Below are 13193 nucleotides of genomic sequence, written 5' to 3'. Positions count from 1 at the left end.
TTTTATTGTCACATACCTAATAGAGTAAAAATAATAATTAATCAAATAAGAGATATTGTTAAAAAAATAAAAAACATAATTGTGCAAAAGGTCAAAAAGTACTTCCTAGAAACAATTGGGAAACCTGTTTAGTGAGAAAATAATTAAAGAAATGAAATTGGGATATATTTGCAATAATAAAATGTGAATTATCATTTTAATTTTATATTAAAATCGAATAAAATCTTCAACTAGATTTTTATATATAGCGAAATTTAGCAAAAGTTTATTCATAATTAATAGAACACCTAAACAATCGCGTATAAGTTGACCCACCCGTGTACTAATCTCTATTTGTTTTTTATCGTCTGTTATTAAATATAGCCTTATAATTAAGTCTCTACACTCAGTTCTGGATTTTCTAATTAATATATTCTCATTTTTTCATGATTCAAAAATCCGCGGAAGCAGAGAATATTCATAGTTGAACGTTTTCTGTCGCGTCGGCTTACATTTTTCTGCGCGACAAAAATGTCTGAAAATATTAAATGATGAAAAATTTTAATTAAAGAACCGGTCTTGCGATGCTTTTTCTAATTTGGTCCTGCAGTTATGCGAGAATTACAGAGTCCGAAACACAGTATAGTCGGATATGAGGACACGTCGTGATTTTAATGTCATTTGTGAATGTTTAAGTCTCTTAATACGATCATGGAATATATTCAGACAGTTTGTATAATCGGGCCACTGACCGACGATTGAACCAAGAGGGTTAGGAGCAATTTAAATTAGATTTTGTCATACAATGCTTTGGGTGGCGTAAAAATTATTTGAATTACTGGTGTATGGCATTGTTTTAATGCAAATTGAAACTTTCCATAAATGCACATGATTTTTTTTTAAATAGTTCAACAGCAATCGAAGATTGATTTCTGAGCTGTTTATCTGTAGCGTGAAGTGGAGCTTGAAGGTCCGCCGGTAAAAAGATCTGCCACCGATATCTCAAAAACAAGTAAAGTTAGGATTTGCTTGTTCTTGAGTTCATTTATTTACTTACAATATTTCAAACTAAAGGGAAAAATGTTTAACCAGCCATTATTTTGATTCTTACAATTTTTTATTTTTTACTATTTGTTTACTAACAATATTTAAAAGTAGAGGGAAAAAATGTATAACCATCCATCACCTGGATTCTTACGACGTTGCTATCAAGAGGCAATGTTTAAAAATCCCGAACAAAAGTATTTTCTTTTGTTGTTAGTTTCTTGGTTGTGAGCACTGTTGTTTAGTTTACGAGACCTTAATACAATTTTTAAGTGTACATTATTTAATGGTTCTGTAAGATGTACTGCTAATTTTAAGTTTGATTTGACAGTCTCTATAAAAGCTTACACGTGGGTTGGGGTTAAAAAAGGACCAACTGAACCTCTACCTCGGCAAAGGAGTAAACAAAAAAGTAAATTAACTTAAATAAAGCGATTTTAGTGAGATAGATTAAATTAATAGTTATTCCAACTGCGCTGATGAATATTTATAACAAAATACTAAATCAAGGTTATATACAGAGTTATCTTTGTAAAAAATGTATCCATAAAATTTATATTTTCAATTGGTTGGATAATGCAGCAATAATTCTATAAACTTTCTTTGAAATTAAAAATATGATATTGGACCTAATTGCTCCTGGCCGTGCCATTTTACTCCGACTGTGGAGTAAATAGGACCAGGTGACAAATTTTTGAAAAACAGCATAACAAAAATCTACAAAGATGAATTAGCTGGAAGTTTTACTGAACAAAGTCAGATAGTTGTTTGTTTGATATGTGTTATTTGTTGTGATATCATTGGTATGGTTTTCGCAATGTAATTGCTCAAAGTCAAATTGGACTTTTGTGCCCCGCCCTATCCTAACGAGTAGATACTTGAGTAGAAAAATAGATTGAATATATGACTTTTCATTGACTGTCTCTATTTTCTTAAAAGTCCTTCTGTCTTGAGAATTAGAAAATAAGAAAAAAAAATAATTATAATAAATTATGTAGCAATTATCAATAAGAATATTTTCCAATAATTTTATTTCAGTAAATTTTTCTCTGAAAGTTCTTCTTTCTATTATTAGTTATTGTTCATAATTACTTATTAACAAAACGTCAGGAACTAAATAATGATGCATTTTACTGATTTCGATTTTCTTTTCTTCTCTTGAATAATGGAAATTAAACTTTGCGATCTTAAAAAAGTTTGTTAAGAAACATGAAAAAATAATTAAAATGGTCTGAGGAAACTTTACGCAACTCGGAGAATAAAAAGTAAGTGTACTTTATTCGCTGTACAAAATACGGATATTTCTCTATGGGTGAACGACAATAATTTGAGTTTGATAAATTTGCAGTGATAAATTATTTTTGAGTTATAGAAAATAAGAATTGATACATTTACATATTCATATACTATTAGCTCTAATTTTTAATAAACCCTAAGATTTATTTTTTTAAGTTATACGCAAATTGACTAGTATTAAACCAATTTGCAATTGTAATTAAATGCATGATTTTTTAATGAGAATTGCTAAGGCACTTCACTAAATTTTTTCATGAACTACCCTTTCAACGGTCAATTCCGAAAATTTTAAACATATAGTCTTAATTCTAGAAAACTTGAAGCAATTGTGCCTTCATTTTTGGCTGTGATCATAGAAATGTTATGTAAGGTTAAGGTTTATAGGATTAAATGAACAAAAGTAATAAACAATAACCACAATTACTGAAAATAGTAATAGACCACACAGATAGACCAATCTAGGTTGTACTTAAAAGCTAAGAACTTTTTAAAATATGAGATAAAGATATATTACAAAAATTATAATTTTTTAACTTACCTGTTAGTTGAGTTATAGCAATCGCAAAAAAATAAAATAAAGAGTTCTGGCATACTTTAGAGAAAAAAAAGGATGTTTGTGTGTGTGCGGGTATGTACACATGTATGTATGTACGGATACAAGATTATGTCGACGATTTCAGAAGTACGATTCAACCGATTTCAATTAACCATAAAACATTCTATTCCTATTGTTGGCGAGACAAAATGTGCTAATTATTTCTTGGCAAAGGCAGGTCCAGCGGTTTCGATGATTCAGAAAAAAAGTTAAAGAAAACGCCATTTGGCGATCCAAAATGGACATTTGATAGACATTATGCACATCAAATTATCAGATATTTTATAGAGATTTTAATAATTAGTACAATATTTATTTCTATGGATTTCGTACCAAGATTTATAACGTTTAAAGTTCATTTATAAAGTTCAAATAAACGTGTTCAAGATTTTCGATAGCATGAATCAAACGAATTATATGTCGACTATTTCGGGAGCACGGATCAACCGATTTGAATCATTCATAAAACATTCTATTTCTATTGATGGCAAGACAAGATGTGCGTCTTAGTTCTTAGGAAATGTAGGTCCAGCGGTTTTAAAGATCCAGAAAAAAAAGTTAAAGAAAATGCCATTTGGCGATCCAGAATGGACATTAGATAGACATTATCAGATATTTTATAGAGATTTTAAGAATAAGTACAATATTTGTATGAAGTTCATTAATATAGTTCAAACAAATGTCCTCACGATTTTTGACAGCATGGATCAAACGACTTGAATGGTTTCAAAATTTTTAAGAAAATTTAATATATCTAAAAGTTTTTAAATTTTTTTAAATAATTTCAAAATTTTCAAAAAAGTCGATTTTTTCAAAAACTACAAAAATATTCAAAATTTTAAAAAAATCAAAGTACTTTCAAATTCAAAATAAATTACATTTTTTCGATAATTTTAATTAATTAAGATTTTGATAATTTGGTACGGAAAGTTCCAGCAATTTGCCTTAAGGTACAATGCCATGTACTACTGTTTCGGCTTGACGATAAGTTCTGAATACCCTGTATAAATTTTTAATTTGAAAATTTGCTTGACTAAAATACATACGTTGATTTTTACATAAAGATACAAATTGTATACACCTATTCTGGGAATATCATTATACTATCATAATATAATATTGTTTGCATATATATATTTGTTTCAAATAACTTATATAAGTATGAAAAGAGCTATTAAAAACATACTGCCATATTGTATACATTTGTTTCTAAAAGTAATCAAGACATCTTGAAACGCATTGACATTAAAAAAAACTATGTTTTTGATTGTACTACATCGTTTTTTTAATTTTAATAAAATAAGATAAGAATAGAAATCATAATTAAGCACTTCCACAAAGAGAATTAATTGTGTGCCCATAACTATTCCGGCCGAAGTGTTCTAACGTAAGATCGGGTTATCAGGATAACAATGCATTATGTATCGTGTTGTGTTAGTGGTAAATGCTCCACCCTGCTCCACCCTGCTTCTCTCTGTTTTCCGTGTAGTGTGCCGTGTTACCCTTGCCCGTCAAGAGCCAATACCATAACTCACGCGCGGGACAAAGGGCCCCCACGCCGATCTCGAACAATGTAACCTTGTACCGGCGACATTGAAACTCCTAACCGCGGCGGTCCCTTTTACTCGCGACGCCATTCAACGGCGGACCGAGGACGAAAGACCGAAGAACCATTCTCTGTTCCGCATTTCGCCAGAACTTTAGGACGATTCCTAATCTTGCTTTCGCTCAGAAGGATCTGATATATGGGCCTAGTTGAATAAAGATTATCGCGCTCGTTAACACTGGAACCCGCGCTCGGACAATGTAATACTCTTGTCCCGACTAAGATCTTAATTGCAAAACAAAGCAAATATTTTTGGAGGAAATTGAACTTTATGAAGAATATGTTTGGGCATGGAGATTAATTTATTGAAACGTTAATAAATTAATTTATTATATACTAGTATATATGATTTTATTTTTCTGAATAAAACATTTCTTTGGTCAAAAAGTTTTCACTTTTTATTTGCAATGCTTGATAATTTGTTATGGGGTTACTATGTTTTTTTGATAAACTTTGAAGTATTAAAATTAAAAATGTTTTAAAATAAGCACTTACTTGAAATTAAGTTATTATTCATACCAAATTTAAACCTTTCACTACGAGTGTCGTCCATGGGCGACGTTTCTGGGTGTACGGGCATAGTTCATTTTCTGTGTCGATCTTTGCTTCAAGTTTTATCACTACGACTTGAACTACTTTTATTTTGGATTTTTATTGTAACTTTTAGTTCATTAGAAACTTAATTTTTAATTCTTTTACACTTTTTTGATAATGATAGCAATATCTAGCACTACTAGCGGACATGCTGTTACGTACAGCAGCGACACTCCTGCGGAAAACCCTTTCGTAGCGAAATCGTTAATTGATTATATTTTTAGGTGTATATTGTTATATTAGCAAGCAATACATAAATAAGACTAGTTGGTATTAGTACTTTGCCTTGAGGCAAGTTACATGAACTTCCTGAAATGTGTTAATAATCGACTTAATCAATAATAAACTAATCAATATATAAGTGATTAGAAGTATTCCGAGAGAATTTATTACACATAATTGAAAACAAACGAACACGTTAACTCGGAGTATTTTCTAAAAGAAAATTTTCAAAAATCAATCATTTTAATTAATCAATAATTATAATTGAACCAGTTTCCGTAGGACTTTAATGGTTTACTATGTTCAAGACCAAGTACACTATCGTTATACCAACTAAATAATCTAATTTTATTTTTAACAAACGTCAAAAAAAAACTACTCATTTTCTCAATTTTTGAATTTTTAAAATTAAACTACTTGTCGTAAGGCCGTAATAATTCAGCAAGTGCTATAAGACCATGACATATATCGCCAAAAAAAGTTCCATAAAAATTGGCCTAAATTTTTTTTTCAACAGTTAAATTTAATGTAAAATAATACTTCAACTTAAAAACTTAATCAGAGTCATGCTTTAGAAAAAATTACATTAATAATGTAAATAAATTACATAATGTTGTCATTAGACCAACTGCATCTACATTAGACCAATTACATCAATTTTGACACTAAATTTTTGACATGTGGCGAGGTTAGCTTATTTTGTAGCGTGTTCGATTCACACGACAGGGATCTTTGGATCGAATCCTGTCATTGACCAGATGGCATTTTGTTTACTTCTCTTGCAAGATCTACGAAACCGTAAAGACCCGCCTTTATGAAAATTTGATCAATTCTTCATCTTGTCAATACAAGTATAATGTTTTTTGAATTATTAAAATCGGGCGCTCCTTTCTCTTAAAAACTGAGTTATCGTTTTTGGCACTTTTTGCCCGTATCTTTGGAACGGCTAGACCTGCCTTTGCCAAAACTAATCAGCACGTCTCCTTATCACTACAAATCGAATGTTTTTTGAATGATTTAAATCGGTTGATCGGTGTCCCCGAAATCGTCGACACTCGCACACACACATATACACACGCACACACACACTTACATCCATTTTTTCTAAGGTATGCCAGAATATTCAGAAATCTTTGAAACATAAAAATATATAAAAATTTTCATTTTTGATTTTTTTGCGATTTTTATAACTTACCCTACGGGAAGTTAAAAAAGATACATCTTTGAAATTAAATGACAAAAATTAAACTATAAACGCTAGATTTTTCATTTTACTGATTTTTCTCGCGAATAGTTGTTCCCGGATGGCTTGGCTTATAAAATACATTGCAATTCAATAGCCGCCGATATTGCTTCTGCGGTTGTTTTTTTCCGCGGCGTACCAAAACAGAGAAATATATTGCACGCGTAGCATGTAAGTCAAAACCGTGCGTTGCGGTATTAATCGAGATGCGTCCTTTTCTCTTTTTTCGGTTGCTTTTGTTGCGTCAAATTCACCGGCGGCGCCACATGGTCGTTTAAAACAGATACGTTATAATGAATATATAAATCACATGGAATAAACCCAGTCTGTACTGGTCAGACTGGGTCCATCGCATGTATGTAACTGTACTGTTCAATATTCATCGACGGCCGATCGTCGCTAGTTGAATGTGTAAATATGTAAATATGGACCGCCGCGGCCGAGGCGACGCGTGTATGCGGAACTCGGCCGTGTTACAAATTGAACACAACGGGGGATGGAATTCATCACGACTCTGTCCGAAATGTTCTGTACGTTTCCTGTGTCATTATTACTATGTATTAACCGGCTCAATTCGATCGGCAAATGATATTTTCTAATAATTGTCCAGCGTTTACTGCGGGATCGCTAAAACAACGCCGTACGAATGACCGAATTAATAGACAACGCACATGCACATGCACACATGCACACATGCACACATGCATATACACAGTATAATTTTCGAACGAGAATTAAAGCATTGCATTCTAAATCCTTCCCCCACGACGTAATGCTTAACGGGGGTTTCTGTAAGAACCAGAGACTAGAGAAAACCGGAGGTTTTAGTCGGTATCGAGTCCAACATACCCAGACAAAAGACCAGTCTGGGATGCATAAATGCATTTCCTTTGCTAAACAAAGAAAAACAAACACACACACTTGCCAAACAATAAATGTTGCAATCCACTGATCACTCTAAACTAAATAATATGTAGGTTCTTTCTGCTGTTAAACAAAGCTGTTACCAAGCTGTGGAGATTGATCAATTAAACAAACGTAGATCTTTGATATTTTCATTTTATTTCATGATTTTTTGTACACTTTACATATAACTTTAACAATTGAGAAACAGATCTGAACTTTATGAAACTAAATGACATCTAAGCTTACACTGATCTGACGACGAATAGACTCATACTGATCTGAACTTAAACTCCTCTGGGCTCACACTTTATAGAAAACTAAATTACAACTGACTTTATATTGATCTGACTGAAGACTAAATCACGACTGAACCGGTGAATGCGTCATTGAAAGCTTTTTATGTGCTTGTTTCAAGGTGACTTTGAACTCCTAGATATCATTATTTTACGTTTTGATTTTTTTGACCGATTTCTTTTATTTTGCTTTTTTTATAAATAATGAAATAAAATGAACTCAAACAGTTAATAACAAGATCTAGGTTTATTGTTTATTTAATTAAATGAAACATGATTCTGTAAATGTTTTAAGGTCAATGATAGCAGGGTTTTATAAAAAATTGTCAATCTCTATATTTATTATTTTTAACAAACATCTCTTAAACAGTCTCATTGAAATTGAAATAATCGACGTGGGCTAATTTTATATAGATGTGTTTTTTAAGTTTATTATCTATACTTAATAAATTATTAAGCACATTGCTTATTGAGTGCATATTTATTTAGAGAATAAATTTTATTTATTTATGTGATATGATTTAGATACATCATCACAATAATATATTATGAAATATGAATTTAACCGTGTATCACTGAAATATCATGCTCAGAAATAAGAAGTAGTGGTGATGTATACAAAAGTAAACGCTGGGTATTCTATGTCAATGGCAATGCATTACATGCATGTCCAATGCATGGTCAATAGTATCGAATGCATCAAATATCCTATTTTGTTTGTACAAATCTTTTCCTCCAAAGAATACCTTTTCTGGTATACGAGACATTCAACTACTCATGTAGCAAAAGACGACCTTATTTATTCATAGGAGCCTGAAGACGACCGTAGGGCGAACAAAAGACTAAATAACAACATCTATCGCGAAAGTTGTTAGCCGTTACGATGTGTGGGCTGGTGTGACAATATAACAGGTCACACGGTAAGTTTTTCATAGATAAAGGTTCCTTGTGGATTTGAACCCAAGAAAATGTGATATTGTTTATTTACAATGATTCGTGAATAAGATATTTAAAGGATATTTGCATCCTAAGCGGTCTAATAAAGGGACACATTTTGTAGTAGACACTATTAGAGATATTTTGGGGGAGTAATAAAAAGAAGGTAAAAAGTCTCAGTTGGTTATAATTGATAGAAATATATAAATTTTACGATATGGGGGAAGTTGAATTTAAGTATTCATGTTAAGTATAATTTAATTATTGAATTATTAAGTAAAATTTGAAAATCGTGTTTTCTTGTGAGTTCAATAAGAAGTAAGTTTTAGGTACAATAAGGTACTCGTAGTTACACAAACCATCGAACTACTTACATACAAACATTGGTCAAAATTGTCAAACTACTTACATAAAAATTTAGTGAAAAAAGGCAAATTTTGATACAATTTCAATTTGATGTTTTTATCATATCCTTTATAACTTTTATTGAATTTTTATAGTATCAAAAGCCAAAAATAGAACAAATCGTAGACTTACCTTCTTGAATGAAGGTAAAAATCGTTCGCCTCAAAGGCCATCCGAAAGAGAATGATAACGTTGGGTGGTGTTTTCGAAGCAGTTTTCCTCCGTCCTCCGGCGCGATCGTGAATTTCAATAACTAAAGAGGCGGCCGCCAACAGTTTTCTTAGAACGCTTACTATGCGCATACATAATGCCCGAAAGCAACTCGATTGACTATAGGTCAGCACGGTTGAAGGGCAGACAGATACAGATGTGCGTGCGTATATTGCGATGCAAAATACGGTGGAGCGATCGGGTCGGTTAGCATCGATAAGTCATTTATTACATCAGTTGGAAAGTTAGCGGCGAGGTGCAGACTTATTACTCTGTTAAGTCATTTTATTATAATACTCGACTGTGGATTTAAAATAGACGTCTAAAAACTGATTCGAGCTGAAAGATTTGCTTTGTAATTTCCATAACTTTACCGAGTAGGGAATGCAATACCGGTATATCAGCGGTAGTTGATACACTTTACACATGAGTTTAAGTTTTTCAGAACCATTTAAACTTTTTATTAATCTCATAATTGCTTAAAATAAATGTTTCTCTAGGTCATTTTATGTATAAAAATGTGTCAAAATATCATCTCGACCCGTCATTAAATTGGCTATTTATTGTTTTCCAAACGATTTCATATCGTGTCACAATGAATAGAATCAGACTAATAAATAGTGATATTGATTTTTTCTCATGCAAAAATGTAACGTTTTTTAAAGTGACATCGGTTGTATATTTATTTATTTATTTATTCATTTATTCATAAGCACGCCGTAATCAATAATAACAGATATTATTTCTGGCTCTTGTCAAGCAATAAATTATTATAAATTATTCAATACTCAAAATCAACAAAATTAAGCTTTAATCTCTATTGTAACTCTCTCTGTTCTAACACAATACATATTTATCATAATAATTACTAAATGTATTTGTTATTAAAAAAAATTCCTTATGAATATTTATTTACTACCAATACTGTCAACAAGTGACTCAGAGAGAGCTTTTTAAGCTGGTCAACAAATAGGCACCAAAATAAGATCGAGATTAGATGACGGTGCTTTGAATTGTAATAGTTTGCCTGATTGCCTTATCTCTAGTTATAATATTATTCTGTAAATAAAGATATTCTTTTTTGGTTTAGGAAAGAAAAAATCACAGAAATTGTTACACATGATTAAATTTTGATAAATCTGAAACAAAATTAGATATAATAATTAATAATATATTATAATAATAATAGGATTTTTGAAGTCATATTTTATTTTGCATAAAAATATTAATCACATTTTCTTGTTAATGTATTGTTTTGATAATAAGTCGGATATAATTTTGTTCAATTATTAATAAAAATATGGTTGGATGATTTAGTTTTGTATTTATATATTTGTACAATATTTTGCTTTTATTTTTGGATTTTTATATTTGGATTTTTATATTTTATTTCAATTATTTTTTATATTATATTATATTTATTTTATTTGTGCAAGTAAATCTCAATTCAAAATATAATTTTTGTCGGCATTACCAAAACTTCTAATTGGCATTCAATTCTCTGATTTCGAATATTAATAGAAATGATTCGTCGATGCATTATTTAATTTATTATTAAAAATTTGACGTTATTTAATAACTTATATACACATATAAAATAATATACTCTACATAAAAAATAAATATCATTTACAATTGAACTTCGTTTTTGAATTAAAATTATATCGAGCACGAGTTACGAATTCGTTTTCAGACAGCTTGATGCAAAAAGAATAAAATTAGCAAACTAAAGCATGACTATTATAATATATATATATATATATATATATATATATATATATATATGTATACCCAATGGCAATTTTGCAATAACCCACCTATTAAATCTATAAGCTGAGCATTCATTATTTGACCTCAATGATATGCAAACGGTAATTTTGAATAGTACACAATGTATGTTATAACAATTACAAATCAAATATTTGTATAGCAATTACGTATTTCTACATCCATAATTCAGAACAATATACACATATTCTATATAACATAGGTATAATAATATTTTAATGTGACTTGTAGGTACATTTTCATTAGCAGTTCTATCTTCTAAAAATAGAATCCTTCTTTGTGGACAAAATTCAAGATAAAATATTGATTTTTATTTATATGTTTAAGAAAATAAACTATAAAGTGATATTTGATTTTTTTCTTTTATTATTATGGAACGTAAGGTCAATTAAACCCTTAATTCATTTTTCCACTTTTTCTGCAATATTTGCATGTTTCACATAAATTACCCAAATACACATAATTATCCTATATTGTCAGATAATTGTTCAGTGATTTGCATAGGTCAGGTGAGACGTTCAATTGTGCTGAAAGTGTTATTTCATTCATATCAATAGCTTATCACTCTACGGCCAATTGATTATGCTGATAATCCATTAATTTGCTACCGGTTTTCGCATAATTGAAATGCTGTTTGTATAGTCGGCATGATCGTGGGTTGCATTAGGCGGGTATAATTATTTCCAAAATTAGATGCTCATTTCTGAAATCTATTCTTCGAACCATAGAAAATACACAAGATACATAAATTTTGAGTCCTATGTAAACGTTTCTAAAATTCAATTTAATTTTCTGAAATTAGTTTTATAAATTTTGTTTATTGTAAATATTGCGTTTACTTACTAAAATTTGTAATTCATGTTTTTTATAAGTCAATTTTTTTAAGGTTGTGTTTTATTTATATAAATTTCGTACCACTCATAATATGTATCACACATCTAACTAACGAACTATGTTCAATAAAATTCCCAATTGTTTTCTTAATTTACTAATTCATAATTCTAATCCTTAATTTCCTAATTCACTATTGTTTTATAATTTTATTTAATTAAATTAGTATTTTATAGATAATTTTGAAATTTAATTTTTTTGTTGATCAAATGTTAATAACTAATCGGTTTTAAAAGTTGATTTTCTAAAATTAAGCTTTTGCAATAGCAATTTTGCAAGAGATAAATTATATTATTAGTTATTAAACCTCTGCTGATGAATATTTCTTTCAAAATACCAGATTAAATTTATATACAATAAAATTTGTAAAAAAGTTAATAGAATATCCGTATTTCTCATAGGATAAATAATTTAGCTATTATTTCGTAAAATCTCTTTAAAATAAAAACAAAGACGTTCAGATCTTTCTGATTGTTCCTTCTTACCCCGACCATGGGACAAAAAGATTTGGTAACAAATTTTAGAAAAATTGCAATAAATAACTTCTCTAATGGCCAAAAACGGTAATTCAGTTTTTGAGAGAACGGAGCGCCCGATTTGAATAATTCAAACACCATTCCATTTGTTTTGACAAAATGATGTACCGTGTAAATTTTTGCAAAAGCAGGTATAGCGGTTTTAGAGATCAAGTAAAAGAAATACAAATAAATCCATTTGGCGTACAAAAATGAATTATGATCATTATACACATCAAATTACCAAATATTTTATAGAGATTTTAATACTTAGTATGAATTTTGTTTACATTTCTTTGGGTTCCGTACCAATGTTTGTCCGATTTATTCTCTAAAACAGCCACGCAGCACTAATGCTCTGAAAAAAAGTTCACAACTTTTTAAAAATATTTAAAGTATAAAAAAAATCGAAATATAAAAAAGTAAAAATATAAAAGTAAAAAATATAAAAATCAAATTTTTCAACAAAGTCAAATTCCTTCAAAAGTTTCAAAATTTTCAAAAATTTCATTTATTTTCAAAGTTTTCAAAAAATGCTAAAAGTGTTTTAAAATTCTTTAGTTTCGGTACGGGAAGTGCCTGCAATTTGCATTAAAGCACGTTGCCATGAACCAGTAGTTAAAATTACTATAGTAATGAGATTTTATTTTACTATGATGCCGAATATGTT

The sequence above is a fragment of the Ctenocephalides felis genome, unplaced genomic scaffold (genome assembly GCF_003426905.1).
Source record: "Ctenocephalides felis isolate EL2017-DRISC unplaced genomic scaffold, ASM342690v1 CF-g0.4_SCAFFOLD_01886, whole genome shotgun sequence".
NCBI classification, from domain to species: domain Eukaryota; kingdom Metazoa; phylum Arthropoda; class Insecta; order Siphonaptera; family Pulicidae; genus Ctenocephalides; species Ctenocephalides felis.
Note: the sequence above shows the minus strand (reverse complement) of the source record.